We start from the raw sequence: 21,602 nt of genomic DNA, 5'->3' as shown, positions 1-21,602 counted from the left end.
CCTGGAGTACTGTGTCCAGTTCTGGGCACCACAGTTCAAGAAGGACACTGACAAACTGGAACGTGTCCAGAGGAGGGCAACCAAAATGGTCAAAGGCCTGGAAACGATGCCTTATGAGGAACGGCTAAGGGAGCTGGGCATGTTTAGCCTGGAGAAGAGGAGGTTAAGGGGTGATATGATAGCCATGTTCAAATATATAAAAGGATGTCACATAGAGGAGGGAGAAAGGTTGTTTTCTGCTGCTCCAGAGAAGCGGACACGGAGCAATGGATCCAAACTACAAGAAAGAAGATTCCACCTAAACATTAGGAAGAACTTCCTGACAGTAAGAGCTGTTTGACAGTGGAATTTGCTGCCAAGGAGTGTGGTGGAGTCTCCTTCCTTGGAGGTCTTTAAGCAGAGGCTTGACAACCATATGTCAGGAGTGCTCTGATGGTGTTTCCTGCTTGGCAGGGGGTTGGACTCGATGGCCCTTGTGGTCTCTTCCAGCTCTATGATTCTATGATTTTAAATACTTGGAGTGGATCACAGTCGTTTGGGAGTTTGACATGCCTGGCTTAGACCATCTTCTGGAGGTGCAGGTGGGAGGGGAATGATCTCAGTCTCCAGCCCAGACCCTTCCCCTGCATTCCTCCTGCACCAGCTGTCCCCAACCTGGTGCCCCCCAAATATCCCAGGAAGTGGGGCCTTTGGGGAAGGTGTGGAAATTGCAGAAGGCCAGGCCTTGGGGGGAGGAGCAGAGTAAGCATCAAAGGGTTTTTCCCCCTTCCAGATTTCACCGAAGCCCAAAATCTCGAACCTCAATGTGTCCGTAGGGGAGGGAGATGCAAGTATTTCAGCTGCGGCATCAAGGAAAGAGGAATTGGATGGTGTTCAAAAGACAAACTTTGTTGCCGTTGAGGTGAGTTATGTGGAAATGTTCATTGTGCCCAGGGCTGAAGAAAATGGGTTCCAGAGCAGTTGAGGGAGCTGGGTATGTTTAGCCTGGAAAAGGGGAGGAGGGACTTTTGTCCTCCTGTTTTGGAGGGTAAGACACAAAGCAAGATTCAGACTCAAGAAGGACTTTCTGAGGGAGGGTAAGAGTTGTTCAACAGAGGAATGGTCTACCTCAGAAGGTGGTGGACTCTCCTTCCTTGGGAGCTTTTAAGCAGAGGTTTGATGGCCATTCATCAAGGATTCTTTAGTTGTGATTTGAACCTTGCCTGGGGTTGGAGTAGATGACCCTTTGGGGTCCCTTCCAATGCTCCAGTTCTGCGGTTCTGGGCTATGCACTTTGGGAGGCCTGGTTGGGGCTTTGCAATCTCATCTTCCTTTCCTCTGTTTATTTTCCTAACCAAGAGCTGCCCCAACCTACAAGGAGCATCTGAGCGAGCAGCACCCTCTTCATTCCTCCTTTTAAAACAGGCAGGGCTGGGACAGACACCTGCTGGGAACCCTGTAGAGATCACTCAGCTTGATGGACCAAGGGGATGAAGGACAGCTTCCAATGTCAGACGTGGGCCTATGTCCCAGGGCGCCACCACCTTCCTTTGGGGCAGGGACCAAAACCGACATTTCTACTCCTCTGTGTACAATAAACTTCCATGTTTGCCATTCATAAATATGACAGTGTTTCTCTTTCATACCTTTGACCACCAGGAACCTGACAGTGTTTCATTTATGGCCAGAGCTGGATCTAGGGAACAGCTGTAGGTGACCCTTTCAAATATGGGGAATGGGCTGTTGTGCTCCTCCCAGCATGAAAACTGGAATCTCCAGTATCAAGTCATGTCTGGGAAGCTTTGACCTTCCAGATGCAACTCCCACCAGTAGCCAATGGTCAGGGGTTGGATCCAGAGTTATTATCTAAGCAACATCTGTATCAAGTGGTCTGACCCTTCTTCTTCCTTTACACCTTAAGACTCACACCAAGGCAGATTTTAACCCTAGACCAGATTTTCACACACACCCTACACGCCCACAGCCTCATTTGCTTAATATTCAGTCCAAAGAAGCGTTCTGCGAAACTCAAAAGCTTGCTCATTTTTTGGTGATCTGTAGTCAGTTCAGCAAAGGTATTGGCTTACAGTGGATATTGTATTTTAGTCCATGGTGGTATGATTCTGCTTCTGGTTCTGATTTGTGTAAAAAGGGTAACGAGACCCCTGACCATTAGGTCCAGCCGTGACTGACTCTGGGGTTGCGGCGCTCATCTCGCTTTATTGGCCGACGGAGCCGGCGTACAGCTTCTGGGTCATGTGGCCAGCATGACTAAGCCGCTTCTGGCGAACCAGAGCAGCGCACGGAAATGCCATTTACCTTCCCGCCAGAGCGGTACCTATGTATCTACTTGCACTTTGAGGTGCTTTTGAACTGCTAGGTTGGCAGGAACTGGGACCAAGCAACGGGAGCTCATCCCGTCTCAGGGATTTGAACTGCCAACCTTATGATCGGCAAGTCCTAGACTCTGTGGTTTAACTCACAGCACCACATACTACCCTTCCTTTGAAGATTTCAGGGCTATTCACAACATACAAGATAATACAAGATAAAAAACACAAAATGCATAATAAAAAACAAAAACAAACCCCTATCTCCCCCAAAGCACCCTGGGGACATCATCCACTCACAGAAAATGCCCATTCATCTGTTGCCACCCTCTGGACATCTTGGGGAGGAGGAACACAAAGAACGGCCTCAGATGATGATTTCAGGGTCTCGGTAGCTTCACATGGGGTGAGGGGCTCCTTGAGGAATTGAGGTATGATGTAATGGAAGCAAGAAAGGAGGGGGAGGAGAGCATAAGATGCATCAAATATGGAGAGTTATGTGAGTATCACCCAGATGATGGGGTGAAGAACTCACCTGAGGGGCCTCACCTGTCCAGGAATGACCACAAGGTTTTGGGCAGCTTCCAAACCACCTTTCCTTAAGAAGATATGATAGCCACCATCAAATATCTCAAGGGCTGTCACACAGAAGATGAAGCAAGCTTGTTTTCTGCTACTCCGGAAAGTAGGGTCCAAACCAATGTCTTCAAGTCACAAGAAAGGAGATTCCGACTAAGCATTCAGAAAAAACTTTCTGACAGTAGGAGCTATTTGACAGTGGAACAGTCTCCCTCAGGAGGTTGTGGTCTCTCCTTCCTTGGAGGCTTTTAAGCAGAGGTTGGATGGCCATCTGTTGTGGATGCTTCAGCTGAGATTCCTGCATTGCAGGGGACCTGACTAGTTGACCCTCACAGTCCCTTCCAACTCTACAAATCCATAATTCTATAAGACAGGGATGGGATCCTGGGGGTTCTCCAGGCAATGTTGAAGATACCTCTGGCTACTCATCACAATGCCTTTGTTCTCCCTCCATTGTCATGGCAGGAGACTGTGGGAAGGAGAAGCACTCTTGGGCTGTGGTCCTGTTTGTGGGCATCTGGTTGGCCACTATCAGAACAGCAAAGGAATATGGCAGGAGCTCAGACCTTCCCTTGCCCTGTTTCAGGATATTGGACACATGGAGGAATCTTATGTCTCCATGGAATCCTAACCACATATCCTGTCTTGGCCTCTCTGGTTTTTGTATTTATGTGTTTTGCACATCATATATTAGAGTCCAACAGAAAACAAGACCCAGCACACCTTTTCAGAACATAGACCTACACAAAGTTTTCCAATGTTTGCATTTATTAAAAAGAAGAAGCTAAAGCATTTCTGCAGGGAAATCAAATCCAAGCTCCAATCCCGAGGCCACTTACTAAGGAGTCAGGCCGCACTGGCCACAGTGGGCTTACTCATGAGTAGACAGGCAGACAGGATGGCTCCCTCTTGACTCCTTCCCAGTATCGCCTTCAGCAGCATCAAGCAAAGCGGTTTCTTCCCCAGCAGAGATGGGGGTGCAGTCGAGGCAGCTGCACGTCAGAGGAGAGCAGGGTGGTCTTCCTTTCACCAGAGGTCTTGCACTGGAGATCTGCAGAGTTACCCGCCCCCTGTGGGAAGAAGAAATACTGTTAAAAAAGGTGTTGGTGGTGGTTCAGAAAACCCAGACCAGTGACTCCAACTGGGAGGCAGAAGAGCTGCTGTTGTCAGAGTTCAAAATGCACACAGAGGGTCTGTTTTGCTGAGGGTTGGACTAGATGACCCCATAGGTCCCTCCCAACACTACATTTCTATTCTATGATAGTAGGAGAGACCTCTGAGCATTTCATGTATGCACTTGGGGGAATTTGAGTGGAGCTTGGCTGCCATACACACTTTGTTTCTAATGAGGTTCTTTTTCCTTCTTCTTTATGCAAACAGCAACCCCAGGAGAGGACACATTTGAGGAGATCATTGTGATGGTGTGCATTGGTGTGCATTGCACTTTTTCCCTTCCAACTCTGCAATTCTGTGATTCAATAACCACCTTCACAGGGATGTTTCACAGAGGTTGCCTTTGCTATTTGAGGAGGGTCAGTGACTGAGCCCCCACCCTCTCATACCAGGAAGAGCTGTTCTTTCAGCCAAGGGAGGATAAGGGGAGTTGTGGCTGAGGGGTCAGAGAGCTTTCATGGGGACAGTAAGGGGAGAGAACAGGGTTGTCACAACCCCCAGTGTGCACACTAATATTGTTCCAACTCACAGTGAATGTAAAGATTAAGAGAGAAGTGGAGTGGGGGGGGCAGAGAGATGAGTCACATGCATTTGGGGTCATGATACACCGCTGACAAATTTTCGAGGAAAACTAAGATTTGATTTAACTCACCTTAACGGCAACACACCCAGAGACCACACCGAAAGCGTGGCCTTTGGGGCGGCCGGCACCTAAGAATTTGCATTCTCCCATTCTGCTGTTGACATCTCCGAAAGCAAATAAGCTGGCCTCTGGTGAAATCTGGAGTAGGAAAAAGAAGACTGTGAAGGCTCTGTCTCTCAGGACTGACCTTCCACAACTTCTTCCACAACGGCCCTGCTGGCTTGGACACCCAGAGGGCACCAGGTTGGGGAAAGTTTGTGCAGGAAGAATGCAGGGCTGGAGCAGAGAGCCAGTCCCTTCTGCTGCCTCCCTGCACCTTCAGGACAGAGTCTGAGCCAAGGTGGTTGGGAAGAGTCACTAGCTTCCCTGGGCGGCCACTGGCAAACTGGGAGAGAGAAGCCCCCTTGCCCAGGAAACTGGCCCGTTCTTTTGTCCATTGCAAAGCTGAGTTTACTGATGCGCATTATTGCAGATTTGAAAGCAAGAGCTTCCGTAGATCACATAAATGAGGTAATAAGAAGAGACTAGCTGGTGGATCCAGCCAAGGGGGCCCATTGAGTCCAGGATCCTCTTCTCACGGTGTCCAACCACAAGCCCCATTTTGGAAACTCTCCAGGAGGACAGAGGGGCAAGATCCCACCTCTTTGGGAGTCACAGCAAGTGGTGTTCAGAGTCAGGTTTAAACTGAATAAAGCTGAGAGTTCTGGAACTCAGAGAAGAAGCATGTGAGAAGAAGGCCTTACCTGGAGCCAGCAGCATCAAGAGGAGGACGGCAACTGAGAGGAGGCAGAAGATCTTCATGGCTGGAGGTTGGTGGGAATCCTGGAGGTACCAGAAGCCAAGTGGAAGAGCAATTGACTGGGGAAGGAAAGGTCCCTCTACTTATAGGTGGCTGGAGGACTGTTGAAATCTTGTGGGATGCCAACCGTTGTTTGCAGGATGGATGTGGCAAGCCCTGAGCTTCGTGTGCCAAGGACCAGCCAAAGACCATAGAATCATAAACACATAGAGCCCTTAGGTTGCCCTAAGAGTCATCTAGTGCAACCCCTGCTTTGCAGGAATCTCTGACTGGTGCCCATCCAACCTCTGCTTCACATCCTCCTGCAAGGGAGAGAGCCCACCATCTTCTGAAGGGGTCTGTTCCACTGTGGAATAACTCAGATATTCCTAATGTTTGGAATCCATTGGTTGGGATGCTCCCCTCTGGAGCAGGAGGAAGCAAGCTTGCTCCATTCTCTACGTGGCAGCCTTTGAGATATTGGAAGACGGCTCTCATTTTTCCTCTCAATCTCCACAATTCCCTCAATCATGTGGGATGTGAAACACGAGAGCAGTCAAGTACAACATTCCTAGAGTGAACATGTTCACACATGAGGAGGAATGTTTTTCCATCCAGCAGGTAAACTTCCTGTTTCCTTCTGGGCTGCGACAGACTTCCTCTGCATGTGACTAGAGGTGGGCGTGGCCTCACCTGTGCAGGTAACAACAAAAGCACAGGGCAGGACAGCCATCTCTCTCTCCTTGACTACATGCATCGAAGAAGCAACATCTGCTTAGCCAAAGATGCTCTCTTGGCCTCCAGCCAAAGAGACTGTCTCCTTATCAGTGGCGTAGCGTGGGTTGTCAGCACCCGGGGCAAGGCAAGTAATTTGCGCCCCCTAACCCGTGGATTTGCGCCCCCAACCCATGGATTTGCGCCCCCTAACCCATGGATTTGCCCTAACCCCAGATGTTGCGCCCGGTGCGGCCAGCCCCCCCTGCACCCCCCACGCTACGCCACTGCTCCTTATGAGATAGTTTCCAGGTGTATGTTACTTTTCTAAGCTAAATCTGCCTTCTGGGATCCAATTGCGAACAGAATGTGAGTGACTAAATGCTTTTTATACTTTTATAGAATACTGTGCCGTGTCTTATCTTTTATGAGGGAATAAGGGGGAAATATCAGAAGTTATTATAGAGGCTTTAGCGAGCCTGAGCAAACACATCCAATGTGAGTTTAAAAAGGGGGATGTTACTCTGCTAAATTGTGAACTTGTTAACACAAGTTGGAAAGGCTATAATAAAACAATATATCTTCTCCTGCATCCCTGAACATTCCCACAAATCATGCTACTATTACTCTTGTTATGTGTTCTTGCCCCCCTGTCTCTTCATCACATTTCCAAAGACATTGTTTCCAGCTGCCCCCCATTTCTGGGACTTTCACAGAAACCCTTAAGCCACCTTGGCTTCTCACTTTCTCATGATGAGTCCCAAATTCCCACCTTTGTGGAGAGGTGTGCTAACTTTAAATGGCTTCACATTTGGGAAAGCAGCAGGAAGCGAAAGGGGGGTGACGTGGGTGTTGTGCGTCAACAGCATCTGGTGGAGGGCACCACATTGGCTACAGATTCCCCCCATTGAACTTGTCTCCCACCTGCCACTGCTGCCCTTTTCAATGCTGGTGGCCATCCTGAAATATCACTTAAAGGCAACTCCTATCTTCTTGCCAACAAAGGTCCGTATAGTTAAAGCTATGGTTTTCCCAGTAGTGATGTATGGAAGTGAGAGCTGGACCGTAAAGAAGGCTGATCGCTGGAGTATTGATGCTTTTGAATTATGGTGCTGGAGGAGACTCTTGAGAGTCCCATGGACTGCAAGAAGATCAAACGCATCCATTCTTAAGGAAATTAGCCCTGAGTGCTCACTGGAAGGACAGATCGTGAAGCTGAGGCTCCAAGACTTTGGCCACCTCATGAGAAAAGAAGACTCCCTGGAAAAGACCCTGATGTTGGGAAAGATGGAGGGCACAAGGAGAAGGGGACGACAGAGGACGAGATGGTGGGACAGTGTTCTCGAAGCTACCAGCATGAGTTTGACCAAACTGCGGGAGGCAGTGGAAGACAGGAGTGCCTGGCCTGCTCTGGTCCATGGGGTCACGAAGAGTCGGACATGACTAAATGACTAAACAACAACAACAACATCTTCATCTTTTTCTGGCACTGTTTGAGCACTGTCCTGCTCTCTATTTGTGTGTTTGTGTTGTGCTGCTTTTATCGTATTTGTATTGCTTGCTTGATGCTTCATTTTAATATTTCTGGTTGACACTGGTTTAAACATCTGTGCATTGTTGTGAATATATGGGGGGAGCTACAAAAAGTGGGTACCCAAAGGTGAGGGCAAGGCTTTTTAATTTAATTTTGGAGATGGGGGAGAAGTATCAGTGCCAGTCATGAGCTTTTGGTCTGGGCTGTGCCTGTAACACTTACAAGGCAGTTGCTGGTCTTTTGCAATCTCCACAGAGATGGGCCCCAGGAGATGTCTTCAGCATCCTTTCCCAAGAGCCTGAAGTTCAAACCCAGCAGGCAAGGTGGGGAACCTGTGGTCACAGGGCTAAGTCCCATTTCCCCACCTGGTCTTGCTTCAAGTAAACGGACAAACGTTGCTCCATCGGATGCCCACAGGCAGCAAAGTTGGGTGAAGCAACTGCCAGATTCAGCACAGTGAACTTGGGAATTGGCCCAGATCAGAAGGTGATATCGGGGGACAGTGCATGGGAGTGGGGAGCAGCAATGCCACAGAGATCCCTTTCCAAGCAAACAGATTGAGGGTTGGAGCTGGAGAAAATGGGCAAATAACGCATGTGAGGATTCCTTGAAAATATTGTTACACTGCACCCAAATTGCTGAGCATGGAGAAAACCCAGGGGGTTCAGTGTGTGCCTAGAGTTTGGTTTCCTTAAAGGTGAGCAGAGACTTTGGTGTCTTTAGGAGATATAGGTTTGTTTTAAACATAGAGAGAGAGCCTGAGCATAAAATGGATGGGGTCACCACATTAACACCCCCCAAATCATCCTTCTCAGTTATTCACAGCTTTGGGTCCCTTGCACAGCAAACAGGCATCTATGTCTCCAGCTTCCAGGCTGCTTCCAGTTCAACTCTCACACACCACATGGATCTCAAGGAAAACCACTCCCCACATGAACTGATATTGACCCTGAGATCATCATAAGAAGCCCTTCTTCATGTGCCTCCTTTGCAAGAAGTTTAGAGGGCAGAAATGTGTGAAGAGGACTTTTCTGTAGTGGCTCCCTATTGCTATTTGTCCATTGGCTCAAATATCCCCTCAACCCAGCAAACGTTTTCACACCATGAACCAACACAAAGGTTTCCAATGTTTGCATTTATTAAAAAGAAGAAGCTAAAGCATTTTTGCAGGCAAACCAAATCCAAGCTCCAATCCCAAGGCCACTTACTAAGGAGTCAGGCCTCCCTGTTCACAGTGGGGCTTACTCATGAGTAGACAGGCAGACAGGATGGCTCCCTCTTGACTCCTTCCCTGCATCGCCTTCAGCAACATCAAGCAAAACGGTTTCTTCCCCAGCAGAGATGGGGGTGCAGTCGAGGCAGCTGCACGTCAGAGGAGAGCAGGGTGGTCTTCCTTTCACCAGAGGTCTTGCACCAGAGATCTGCAGAGTTACCCCCCACCTGTGAGAAGAGGAAACACTGTTAAAACGGGTGTTGCTGGTGGTTCTGAAAACCCAGACCAGTGACTCCAACTGGGAGGCAGAAGAGCTGCTGTTGTCAGAGTTCCAATTGCGCAAAGATGGTCTGTTTTGCAGAGGGTTGGACTAGATGACCCCTTCGGTCCCTCCCTCCCTCCTACATTTCTATTGTATGATTGTAAGAGAGACCTCTGGGCATTTCATGTATGCACTTGGGGGAATTTGAACGGGGTTTTGCTACCACACACACTTTTTTTCTAATGTGGTTCTTTCCCCTCCTCCTCCTCCTCCTTCTCCTTCTTCTTGTGTTTGTGTGTTGGTGTTCATTTAACTCTTTCCCTTCCAACTCCACAATTCTGTGATTCAATAAACACCTTCACAGGGATGTTTCACACAGGTTGCCTTTGCTATTTGAGGAGGGTCAGAGACTGAGCCCCCACCTTCTCATACCACAAAAAACTGTTCTTTGAGCCAATGGAGGCATTCCTTCCCAGACTAATGGGAGTTGTGGCTGAGGGCTCAGAGAAGTTTCATGGGGACAGCAAGGAGGGAGGAAAGGGTTTTCAACCCTCTGGGCACACACTAATTTTGTCACAGTGGCTGTAAAGATTAAGAGAGGGAGGTGGGGTAGGTGGGAAAACAGAGCGATGACTGTCATACAATTGGGGTCATGAGACTAATTTTTGGGCACAGCTAAGATTGGATTTAACTCACCTTAACGGCAACACATTAGGACAGATGAACACATAAAAAGTGGCTTCGGGCACCATCTTATGCATTTCCCACCGATACGTTCACATATCGGAACAGCAACCTTGGCTCTGGTGAAATCTGGAGGAAGAAAAAGAAGACATTGAAGGCTCTGCCTCTCAGCACTGACCTTCTACACCTTCCACAACTTCTTCCACCATGGCCCTGCTGGCTTGGACACCCGAAAGGCACCAGGTTGGGGAAAGCTGGTGCAGGAAGAATGCAGGGCTGGAGCAGAGAGCCAGTCCCTTCTGCTGCCTCCCTGCACCTTCAGGACAGAGTCTGAGCCAAGGTGGTAGGGAGGGCTGTGTCAGAGTCACTGGCTTCTCTGGGCAGCAACTGGTAGACTGGGAGAGAGAAGCCCCCTTGCCCAGGAAACTGGCCTATTGTCTTATGCACCGTAAATCTGAGTTTGCTGAAGCACATTATTACAGATTTGAAAGCAAGAGCTTCTGTGGATCTTATAAATGAGGTATTAAGAAGAGTCTGACTGATGGATCTGGTCAAAGGGGGCCCATCGAGTCCAGCTTCCTCTTCTCCCAGGGTCCAACCTGAAGCCCCATTTGGGATATTCTCCAGGAGGAGAGAGCGGCAAGATCCCACCTCTTTGGGAGTCACAGCAAGTGGTGCTCAGAGGCAGGTTTAAAATGAATAGAGCTGAGAGCTGTGAAGCTGCTCAGAGAGGAAGCATGTGAGAAGAAGGCCATACCTGGAGCCAGCAGCATCAAGAAGAGGACAGCAACAGAGAGGAGGCAGATGATCTTCATAGCTGGAGGATGGTGGGTATCCTGGAGGTATCAGAAGCCAAGTGGAAGAGCAGTTGACTGGGGAAGGAGGGGTCATACAAATTATAGGTGCCTCGAGGACTGTTGAAATCTTGTGGGTTGTCAACTGTCGTTTGCAAGATGGATGTGGCAAGCCCTGAGGTTCATGAGGTTCTGAGCTTCAGCATCGGAAGATACCCCAAGAGTCATCTAGTTGTTGTTGTTGTTTAGTCGTTTAGTCGTGTCCGACTCTTCGTGACCCCATGGACCATAGCACGCCAGGCACCAGTCATCTAGTTAAACCCCTGCAGTGCAGGAATCTCTGACTGGTGCCCATCCAACCTCAGCTTCAAAAAGTGGGCACCCAAAGGTAATGGCAAGGCTTTTTAATTTAATTTTGGAGAAGGGGGAAAAGTATCAGTGCCAGTCGTGAGCTGTTGGTCTGGGCTGTGCCTGTATCATTTGGAAGCAGTTGCTGGTCTTTTGCAATCTCCACAGAGATGGGCTCCAGGAGATGTCTTCAGCATCCTTTCCCAAGAGCCCAAAGTTCAAACCCAGCAGGCAAGGTGGGGAAACTGTGGCCACATGGCTAAGTCCCATTTCCCCACCTGGTCTTGCTTCAAGTTAACGGACAAGCGTTGCTCCATCGGATGCCCACAGGCAGCAAAGTTGGGTGAAGCAACTGTCAGATTCAGCACAGTGAACTTGGGAATTGGCCCAGATCAGAAGGTGATATCAGGGGGACAGTGGGTGGGAGTGGAGAGCAGCAATACCAAAAGCATTGAGGTTTCCTTGATAATATTGTTACGCAACACCCAAATTGCTGAGCATTGAGAAAACAACTGACAAAAGTTGGGTGAAGCAACTGACAAATGCAGCCCAGGGAAATTGGAAATTAGCCCAGATCAGAAGGTGATATTGGGGGACAGTGGGTGGGATTGGGGAGCATCAAGGTCAAAGACATCCCTTTCTATGCAAACCAATTCAGGGATGGAGCTGGAGAAAAAGGGCAAATAACATATGTGAGGATTCCTTGAAAATATTGTTACACAGCACCCAAATTGCTGAACATTGATAAAACCCAGGAGTTTCAGTGTTTGCCCAGAATTCAGTTTCCTTGAAGGTGAGGCGCTCAATTCCTGTTTATGAAACATGCAGTCTTGTATACAGAAGTTTTTAAGTTTGATGTTTAATGTGTTATGATGTTTTTATACATAATTTTGAGCCACCCAGGGTCCCTTCCAACTCTACAATTCCAGGATTCTATAATAAATGCCATTTTGCTCCATTTTGACCTGGCATTATTGTCCCCAACTCTCACCAACCTCCCCCCCCAAACTCCTTCTGATCTGGGCCGATTCCCAATTCCACTGTGTTGCTCGGAAGCAGCTGCCTGTTACTTCACACACCTTTGCTGCCTTTGGACATTCACTGATCATGGAGCAATATTTGTCTGACTTGGAGCCAGACATGGTGAGGAAACAGAACTCAGCGGTGAGACCACAGGCTCCCCACCTTGCCTGCTGCATCTTGCACTTCAGTCTCTCAGGAAAGGATGCTGAAGCACATGCCAGTTACTCCAAAACCAAAGGAAAGTCACAGTATGGAGAGGAACTGGCAGAACCCCTACCCCAACCCAGAGCCCCCTTTTCATACAAGATACCACCACCACACAGAGGTTTCCAATGCTTGCATTTATTGAAAGGAAAAGCTAAAGCAAATGAGCAGGCAAATCCCACCCTAAACCCAGTTACAAAGATGTCAGCCTCACTGAGCACAGCAGGACTTGCTCTGGAGTAAACGGGCAGAAAGGATTGGGCTGTGACGGATCCTTCCCAAAAGCGCCTTCAGCAGCAGCAGCAGCAGCAGCAGTGAGCAAAGAGGTTTCTGCAGAGGTGCAGTCAAGGCAGCTGCATCTCCGGAGAAGAAGCGGGGTGGTCTTCCTTTCGTCAGAGGTGAAGCGTGATGGGTCTGCTGTTCAGTTAAATGAAAAAGAGAGAAAATACTGTGAATATGTTTGGGAGGGTGTTCAAAAGAGGCCAGGGACCCCCCTGAAGACCAAAGAGCCTAATGCTATCAGAGTTGGGATTTCGTGGGGGGAGGTGCTATATAGAGTTGGTTAGAGTGTGACCTTCTTCTGAAATTGCAGAGGTTGGGAGAGTTCTCTATCCCGAACCCAAATGCCTCCTAACACGATCTGGGGCTGATAATCCAAAACACCTGGTTAACAAAGGCTGCCTTCCATGCTTCCGAATAGCATATTTCACACTGGGCGCAGTTCTTCGGGTTCTGTTTTCCAAGTTCCTAGAGTCAAGTGGCTCCAAATGTCATCAGGGAATTCTCAAGATCATCAAACAGTAAATTTAGCCTCAAAGAGAATCTAGCAAGTGCCCCGCCACCTTGTGGCTGTTAAGGGTCAAAGACAGGGGGAAGAAGCAGAGCTGTAACTCTCTGGCCTTTGGGGTCGTGTCTCTTTGAGATGCCACAGACTTATTTCCAGGCACAGGTATGGTTTTGCATATCTCACCTTAGCTGCGCTTGCAGCAACGCCTGTCTCCCGAACACTTCCCAATCTCTTTCTCGCCTTTGTTGCAGGTTTTTCTGCAGCTGCCCCCATTGTTCTGGCAATCCTGGGTGGGACGTTGAGCTCCGGTGAAATCTGCAGGGGAAAGGGAAGAGAAAAGCAAACTAAGAGAGGAAGGTGCAACTACCAAGGAGAGGATCTACCTGAGAAGGCTGCTCCATCTCCCAGGACTGGCCTTCTACACCTTCCACCCTTTGCTTCTCAACAGCCCTCCTGGCCAGGACATCTGGAGGGCACCAGGTTGGGGGAGGCTGGTGCAGGATGAATGCAGGAAAGGGACTGGGATGGAGAGTGAGAACCTCCTCCCTCCTGCACTTTCAGTTGGGGGGCTGACCCAAGGCAGTCACTGGCTTCCCTGGGAGGCACTAGCAACCTTGGAGAGAGAAGCCCATTTGCCCAGGAAACTGGCCCGCTCTCTTCCCCATCACAAAGCTGAATGCGCTGAAATGTGTCATTACAAATTCTATAGTAGCAGCTTCTTTGGATCAGATACCATATTTTAGGATTGGGATGACAATCAGATACTGAAATTATGGATGTGTTTTAAATTGTGTTTGTTGTGTTTTGTTAATTTAATGTTTTAGTGTCAGTGTTATGTAGTGTTTTTGTTTTTGTATTGTATTGTTTTGTTGAATTCTTTTTCTTTCTTTTATAGCCTTTAAACTGTTAATAAATATTATTTTTTTTAAAAAAGACAATCAGATCCCAAGAGCTTGGCTGCTGCATCAGGCCAAAGGAGACTCATCTAGTCCATCAACCTGGTCTCACAGTGGCCAACCAGATGCCGCATTTGGGACGCTCTCAAAGAGGACAGAGGGTCAAGAGAATTCCCCACCCAGCTCTTTGCGATTCCCTGAAGGTGGTATTCAGAGGCAGGTTTTAAAGGAATAAAGTGGAGAACTGTGGAGCTCAGAGAAGAAGCATCTGGGAAGAAGGCCTTACCTGGAGCCACCAGCATCAGGAGGAGGAAGGCAAGAGAGAGGAGGCAGAAGATCTTCATGGCTGGAGGTTGGTGGGAATCCTGGAGATGCCTGAAGCCAAGTGGAAGAGCAGTTGTCTGGGGAAGGAGAGGTCCCTCTACTTATAGGTGGATGGAGGACTGGTGAAACCTTGTGGGAAACCAAGTGTCTTTCACAGCATAGATGTCACAATCCCTGAGGGGCAGAAGAAGATGAGAATTGCTCTCTGGATTTGAGTAATGCTCTTGTGCAAAACCACATATGGAAAAATGACCACAAACCAGGATCGTGTCAGTGACTGACAAAGAGAAGCAGAGAGAGTTGTTTCTGAAACTATGGCATGGGAGAATTAATTTCCCAGCTATGCATTGAGTTTACCATGAAGTTAATAGAGAAAAAGCAGGTTCTTGGAGTCTGTAGGAATCTGAACTCCAGTTGCTCAAAATCACATGCGAGGGCATGGCTGTTTCTCATATGTGTGTTTCTGGTAGCCTTCTTATAACGTTTTGACTCTTGTAGGCTGCTGGTCTGATCCAGCAGGGATCTCCTTATGCCCTTTGCAGAATTAAGGTTTCTTCAGATAATGCATTTAAAAAAGATCCTTCACAGCACACAGTTAAAGAATGGAGTTTGCTCCTACAGGAGATAGTCCCACCAAATTAGATGGTTTTGAAAGGCCCTTCTTTGTGGGTTATCAATGGCTACTGGTACCCCACTGTATGGGTTTGGGTACCCATTATGTGACTGGAGAACCGCCTTGGAAAATTCAAAGAGTCAGTTTGGAAGGATGATTCTGTTCTGGTTCACATACTTTGTTGTGGAAACTGCAAATTATCTGGGCAGGCCTTTAACGGCCAGCTGAATTTAATGTCTCCCATTTCCCTGGCAAAAACACAAGGAGGACCCCACTGGCAAGCAATCCATTGAAGAATGACAGTGTGATTTCTTAGCATCCTTTTGAGGTCGTGCATTTTCTTTTCCATATTTGGAGGACAAACGGCGGGGGAAATGAAAGGCATATCTTCTCAGAGATTCTTACACTTTGCTTCAACTTTGCATTTCAATGTTTGATGAGGGCCAAATAAAAAGGGGCTTATTTGTATATAAATTAATACCCATATGTCGTTCTTCTGCTTCCCATTTTTGGTTTATTTGGGATGCTTAAGGTTCTTTGCTATTGCCCCCTCATCAGTGAAGAAGCAATGATTCTTCAACATCAACTTCGTTGGACTGGTCATGAGGTTTAGATGCCTGATTATCGTCTTCCAAAGAGACTACTCTATTCCCAACTTCAGAATGGAAAGCGTAATGATGCTGGACCACAAAAGAAATGTCCAGTGTGGCAGAGAGCGAGAACGCCAGTCCTGAAGTCCTTGTTGGGGACCAAAGGGGGAAGATAGGAGATCTGGACACAGGTCGCACCACAGCCTTCACCAACCTGGTGCCCTCCAGATGTTTAGGACTCCTACTTCATCGCCCTATGCTGGACCATGTGAGGCTGAGGCTGGTCGGAGTTTTTGCCATTCTATGCCGCTTGTTTGTGAAAACAGTCTCTCAGTGGTTTACAAAAGAGAGTGTGAGGTTGTGGGAGAGAGCAATGGGTGCTGGATTAGACAGGCCTTTGGGCTGGTCCATTTTAGGGCTCTTCTCATGCAAAGTCCGTCAGATCCACATCTCCTACCGTCATTTCCACCTGGGCTTTCCCTCCACCACATGCAACTCAATGGCTTGTCTCCAAATTCACAAATTAACTCCTGATTCCTCTCCTCTCCCTGGACAGTGGTGGAAATTGGTCTTTCAAATTTCAGTGGCACCTGGTGCAAGGAGAAAACTCAGCACCCCTACACCACACCTCATGTGGGAAAACACTGTCCTAACCCCTTCTCTGCCCCAGGAACCACCAAATCTGATCTGGAGAGTCATTCCAATCTTTAGAGCAGATTTTGAGGTGCCTGGCGGGGAGTCTTCAGGGAAGAGGAGGAAATGTCCTATACCAAGCAGAAATTTCTTGCCTGAACAGGACAGCAGCCTTGGAAACAACCCAATCATTCCAGCACCAAACTATTCCATTGCCCTTCCAAGCCCTCAATCAAACTCCATATCCATTTTTTCAAAGAAAGAGCAGGTATAACCCTCCTTTTCCGAATGGTATGAATGTGTGTTTTGTGCTGTTTGCATTTTACTTATACTGCTGAAGCAACACTTGGTTTTGATTGTATTGGCAACGGCAGGCATTGGTATGAAATTGTGTGCACTGTTGTGAATTTATGTGTCCGTGAGAGAGAGATGGGGGCTCAAAAGTGAGGGTCACACTCTCATATTATTCTGGGGGAGGAGTATTACTGCAATGTCGTGAGCTGTTGGCCTGTGCTGTGTCCTGTCCTGTGAAACTTCCAGGGCATCTGCTCCTCTTTTGCAACCTACACAGACATGGGACGTCTTCAGCATCCTTTCCCAAGAGACTGAAGTGCAAGATGCAGCAGGCAAGGTGGGGAGCCTGTGGTCTCACCACTGAGTTCTGTTTCCTCACCATGTCTGGCTCCAAGGCAGACAAATATTGCTCCATGATCAGCGAATGTCCACAGGCAGCAAAGGTGTGTGAAGTAACAGGCAGCTGCTTCTGTGAAACACAGAGGAATTGGGAATTGGCCCAGATCAGAAGGAGGTGGGGGGGGGGTTGGTGAGAGTTGGGGACAGCAATGCCAGGTCACAATGGAGCAAAATGGCATTTATCATAGAATCCTAGAATTGTAGAGTTGGAAGGGACCCTTGAGAGTCATCTAGTCTAAGCTAAACAATCCCTGATGGGTACCACTGAATCTCTGCTTGATTACCTCCACTGAAGAAGAGTCCACCACCTTTTGATGGAGTCCATTCAACTGTCAAACAATTCTTACCCTCAGAAACATCTTCCTCATGTTCAATCGGAAACTTCATTCATGGATTTTGAATCCATTGGTTTGGGCCCTACCTTCCAGAGCAGGATAAAGCAAGTCTGCTCTATCTTTCATGAGGCGTCCCTTGAGATATTTGAAGATGGCTCTCAGATCTCATTTTATCCAAGCTAAGCATGACCTACCCCATTCCTCCATTCCACCATTCCTCATCAGGCTTCACTCTCAGACCCTGGATCCTCTTGGTCTCCCTCTTCTGCACACCTATCAGCTTGTCAACATCCTTCATAAATGGTGGTGCCCGGAACTGGGGACAAGACTTTAGGTGGGGTCTGACCAAGTCAGAAGAGAGTGGGACTATGACTTCATTAACACACATGAGGATTACTGATGGAAAACTGGATAACTTGTGATAACTTGTGTGAAGGCCCTCAAGTGTCAACAGAGTGTTGGGGTGCAGAGCCTGCAGGTTCTTGGTGTACCCTCATGGGGTGTGAACTGGTGGTGACTACCAATGAGACCTTGGAGTCATAGTAAAGAGCTCCAAGAAGATGTGGGCCCCGTGGGCCCAGCTGTGAAAAAGATGGACTCCATGCAAGGGATCATTAGGAAAAGGATAACAGTCAAATATTCCGTATACAATTCATTTCACCATACATTCTTGCTTGTCTACACAGGACTCCCTGCCCGCCCCTCCCCCCCGTGTTTTTACTATTACTGTTTTCCAATTGTGCAAATAGTTATTACTTTGTTCTATTTATGTTGTTGTTGTTTAGTCGTTTAGTTGTGTCCGACTCTTCGTGACCCCCTGGACCAGAGCACGCCACTGTCTCCCGCAGTTTGGTCAAACTCATGCTGGTAGCTTCAAGAACACTGTCCCACCATCTCGTCCTCTGTCGTTCCCTTCTCCTTGTGCCCTCCATCTTTCCCAACATCAGGGTCTTTTCCAGGGAGTCTTCTCTTCTCATGAGGTGGCCAAAGTCTTGGAGCCTCAGCTTCAGGATCTGTCCTTCCAGTGAGCACTCAGGGCTGATTTCCTTCAGAATGGAGAGGTTTGATCTTCTTGCAGTCCATGGAACTCTCAAGAGTCTCCTCCAGCACCAGAATTCAAAAGCATCCATTCTTCGGCGATCAGCCTTCTTGATGGTCCAGCTCTCACTTCCATACATCACTACTGGGAAAACCATAGCTTTAACTAGGTGATGTCTCTACTTTTTAAGATGCTGTCTAGGTTTGTCATTGCTTTTCTCCCAAGAAGCAGGTGTCTTTTAATTTTGTGATTGCTGTCACCATCTGGAGTGATCATGGAGCCCAAGAAAGTAAAATATCTCACTGCCTATTAAAATCTCTCGCTGTTCTATTTATAGTATCTTAGATTTTCTTACATCTTTTGCTTCTTGTTACTTTGTTTTGGTTATTAATATACACAGACATCATTCAAATGCCAGCATAGATGTTGCACCATTGTTATATTTTTAAAGTAATTCTTGAACATGTCCCATTTTTTAATAAAGCTTTGATTTGAGTTGCTTCTCGGTCTGTTTGTCATTTGTGCCATTTCAGCAAACTCTAATAATTTATTCTGCCAGTCTAGTTTCATAAGAATCCTCTCCCTAAAAAAGAAAAATTAAAATGAACTATAAAAAAAAAAACAACCCAAAACCTGAGACCTTCTTACTGCGCATTCTAGGCAGTGAGATACCAAAGAACGTAAGAGAAATCTTTTTATATGCAACCACCACTGCAAAAATTCGCAATGAACTGAAAAAATATTTGTAATCTCAATACATTCTTGGAAAATTCATTCATCGAGGGCAACATTTTAGAAACAACTCCATTTCCCTCTCTTTGACAGTCATTGACGCTACCCAGGTTTGTGGTCATTCTTCCATATGTGGTTTTGCACAAGAGCATTACTCAAATCCAGATGGCGATTCTCATCTTCTTCTGCCCTGCAAGACTTGCAACATCTATCCTGTAAAAGACATTTGGCTTCCCACAAGGTTTCAACAGTCCTCCATCCACCCATAAGTAGAGGGACCTCTCCTTCCCCAGACAACTGCTCTTCCACTTGGCTTCAGGCATCTCCAGGATTTCCACCAACCTCCAGCCATGAAGATCTTCTGCCTCCTCTCTCTTGCCTTCCTCCTCCTGATGCTGGTGGCTCCAGGTATGGCCTTCTTCTCAGATGCTTCTTCTCTGAGCTCCACAGCTCTCTGCTTTATTTCTTTTAAACTTGCCTCTGAATACAACTTGCAGGGAATCGCAAAGGGATGGGTGGGGAATTCTCTTGCCCATCTGTCTCCCTTGAGAGCTTCCCAAATGGGGCATCTGATTGGCCACTGTGAGACCAGGTTGATGGACTAGATGGGGCCCCTTTGGCCTGATCCCAGCAGGCAAGGTCTTGTGATCTGATTGCCATTCCAATCCTAAAATATGGAATCTGATCCAAAGAAGCTGCTGCTATAGAATTTGTAATGACACATTTCAGTAGATTCACATTTCAGTAGATTTCAGTAGATTCAGAGAGTGGGCCAGATTCCTGGGCAAGAGAACTTCACTCTCCCAGGTTTCCAGTGGCCGCAAGGACACCAGTGATTGCCTTAGGTCAGCCCTCCTTCTGAAAGTGCAGGGGGAGGGGGAGGGTCTCACTCTCCATCCCAGCCCCTTTCATCCTGCACCAGCCTCCCCCAACCTGGTGCCCTCCAGATGTCCTGGCCAGGAGGGCTGTTGAGAAAGAAAGGATGGAAGGTGTAGAAGGCCAGTCCTGGGAGATGGAGCAGCCTTCCCAGGTAGATCCTCTCCGTGGTAGTTGCACCTTCCTCTCTTAGTTTGCTTTTCTCTTCGCTTTGCCCTGCAGATTTCACCGGAGCTCAACGTCCCACCCAGGATTGCCAGAACAATGGGGGCAGCTGCAGAAAAACCTGCAACAAAGGCGAGAAAGAGATTGGGAAGTGTTCGGGAGACAGGCGTTGCTGCAAGCGCAGCTAAGGTGAGTTATAAGCAAAACCATACCTGTGCCTGGAAATAAGTCTGTGGCATCTCAAAGAGACACGACCCCAAAGGCCAGAGAGTTACAGCTCTGCTTCTTCCCCCTGTCTTTGACCCTTAGCAGCCACGGAGCGGAGGGGTGGCACTTGCTAGATTCTCCCAAATGCTAAATTCATTGTTTTGAGTTTGGACCTTGAACATTCCCTGATGACATTTGGAGTCACTTGACTCTAGCAGCTTAGAAAATCGGAGTAGGATAACTGAGCCGCATGTGAAAAAAGGCTTTTAAAAGCCTGGAGGGCACCTTGGTCAACCAGGTGGCCACCAGATGTTTTGGAGTATATCTCCCATCAGCTCCAGAAAGTGCATGGAGCAGTTTGGGTTTGGGATGGAAACCTCTCCCGACATCCAGCAGAAAGTTTAAGCTGAACCCCACTCCTCCACCATGTGAAATCCCAATTCAGATAGCATTTGGCTCTTTGGTCTTCAGGGGGTCCCTGGCCTGTTTTGAGCACCATCCCTCTCACCCATATTCACTGTGTTTTCTCTCTTTTTCATTTAACTCTACAGCAGACCCATCACTCATCACTTCTGACGAAAGGAAGACCACCCCGCTTCTTCTCTGGAGATGCAGCTGCCTTGACTGCACATCTGCAGAAACCTCCTTGCTCACTGCTGCTGCTGCTGCTGAAGGCGCTTCTGGGAAGGATCCGTCACAGCCCAACCCTTTCTGCCCGTTTACTCCAGAGCAAGTCCTGCTGTGCTCAGTGAGGCTGACATCTTTGTAAATGGGTTTAGGAATGGATTCGCCTGCTTAATTGCTTTAGCTTTTCCTTTCAATAAATGCAAGCATTGGAAACCTCTGTGTGGTGTTGCCTTGTATGAAAAGGGGCGCTGGGTTGTAGTGGGGGCTCTGCCAGTTTCTCTCCATACTGTGACTTTCCTTTGGTTTTGGAGTAACTGGCATGTGCTTCAGCATCCTTTCCTGAGAGGCTGAAGTGCAATAGGCAGCAGGCAAGGTGGGAAGCCTGTGGTCTCACCGCTGAGTTCTGTTTCCTCACCATGCCTGGCTCCAAGTCAGACAAATATTGCTCCATGATCAGTGAATGTCCACAGACAGCAAAGGTGTGTGAAGTAACAGGCAGCTGCTTCCGTGAAACACAGTAGAATTGGGAATTGATCCAGTTCTGAAGAAGGTTCAGGGGAGCAGTTGGTGGGGGGGAGCAATGCTAGACACATCCCCTTCCAGGTCAAAATGGAGTAAAATTGCAATTATCATAATAGAATCCAACAATTATAGAGTTGGAAGGGACCCTGAGGGTCAACTAGTCCAAGCCAAAGAATCTCTGACAGGTGGCCACCTAATCTCTGCTTGAAAACCTCCACTGAAGGAGAGTCCATCACCTTCCAAGTAAGTCCATTCCACGGTCAAACCAATCTTTCCTTCAAAAAGATCTTCCTAATGTTCAGTTG

General features: G+C 47.9%; 2 long non-coding RNA genes across 2 annotated transcripts; one reads left to right on the top strand and one right to left on the bottom strand.

Annotated features, from left to right (window-relative positions):
- Window positions 1-12,380: 12,380 nt before the first annotated feature.
- On the bottom strand, window positions 12,381-14,399 carry LOC310758985. The gene is made up of 3 exons (XR_014546150.1): window positions 14,228-14,399; window positions 13,229-13,360; window positions 12,381-12,675 (listed from the first exon to the last, which is right to left on the bottom strand). It is a non-coding gene; the product is annotated as an uncharacterized lncRNA (long non-coding RNA).
- Window positions 14,400-19,098: 4,699 nt separating this feature from the next.
- LOC310760111 lies at window positions 19,099-20,988 on the top strand. The gene is made up of 3 exons (XR_014546781.1): window positions 19,099-19,308; window positions 19,999-20,130; window positions 20,700-20,988. It is a non-coding gene; the product is annotated as an uncharacterized lncRNA (long non-coding RNA).
- The last annotated feature ends 614 nt before the right edge of the window (window positions 20,989-21,602 follow it).

The sequence above is a fragment of the Podarcis filfolensis genome (assembly GCF_964270895.1).
Source record: "Podarcis filfolensis genome assembly, chromosome: 3".
Taxonomy (NCBI): Eukaryota; Metazoa; Chordata; class Lepidosauria; order Squamata; family Lacertidae; genus Podarcis; species Podarcis filfolensis.
This window is presented reverse-complemented; position numbering and strand designations above follow the sequence as displayed.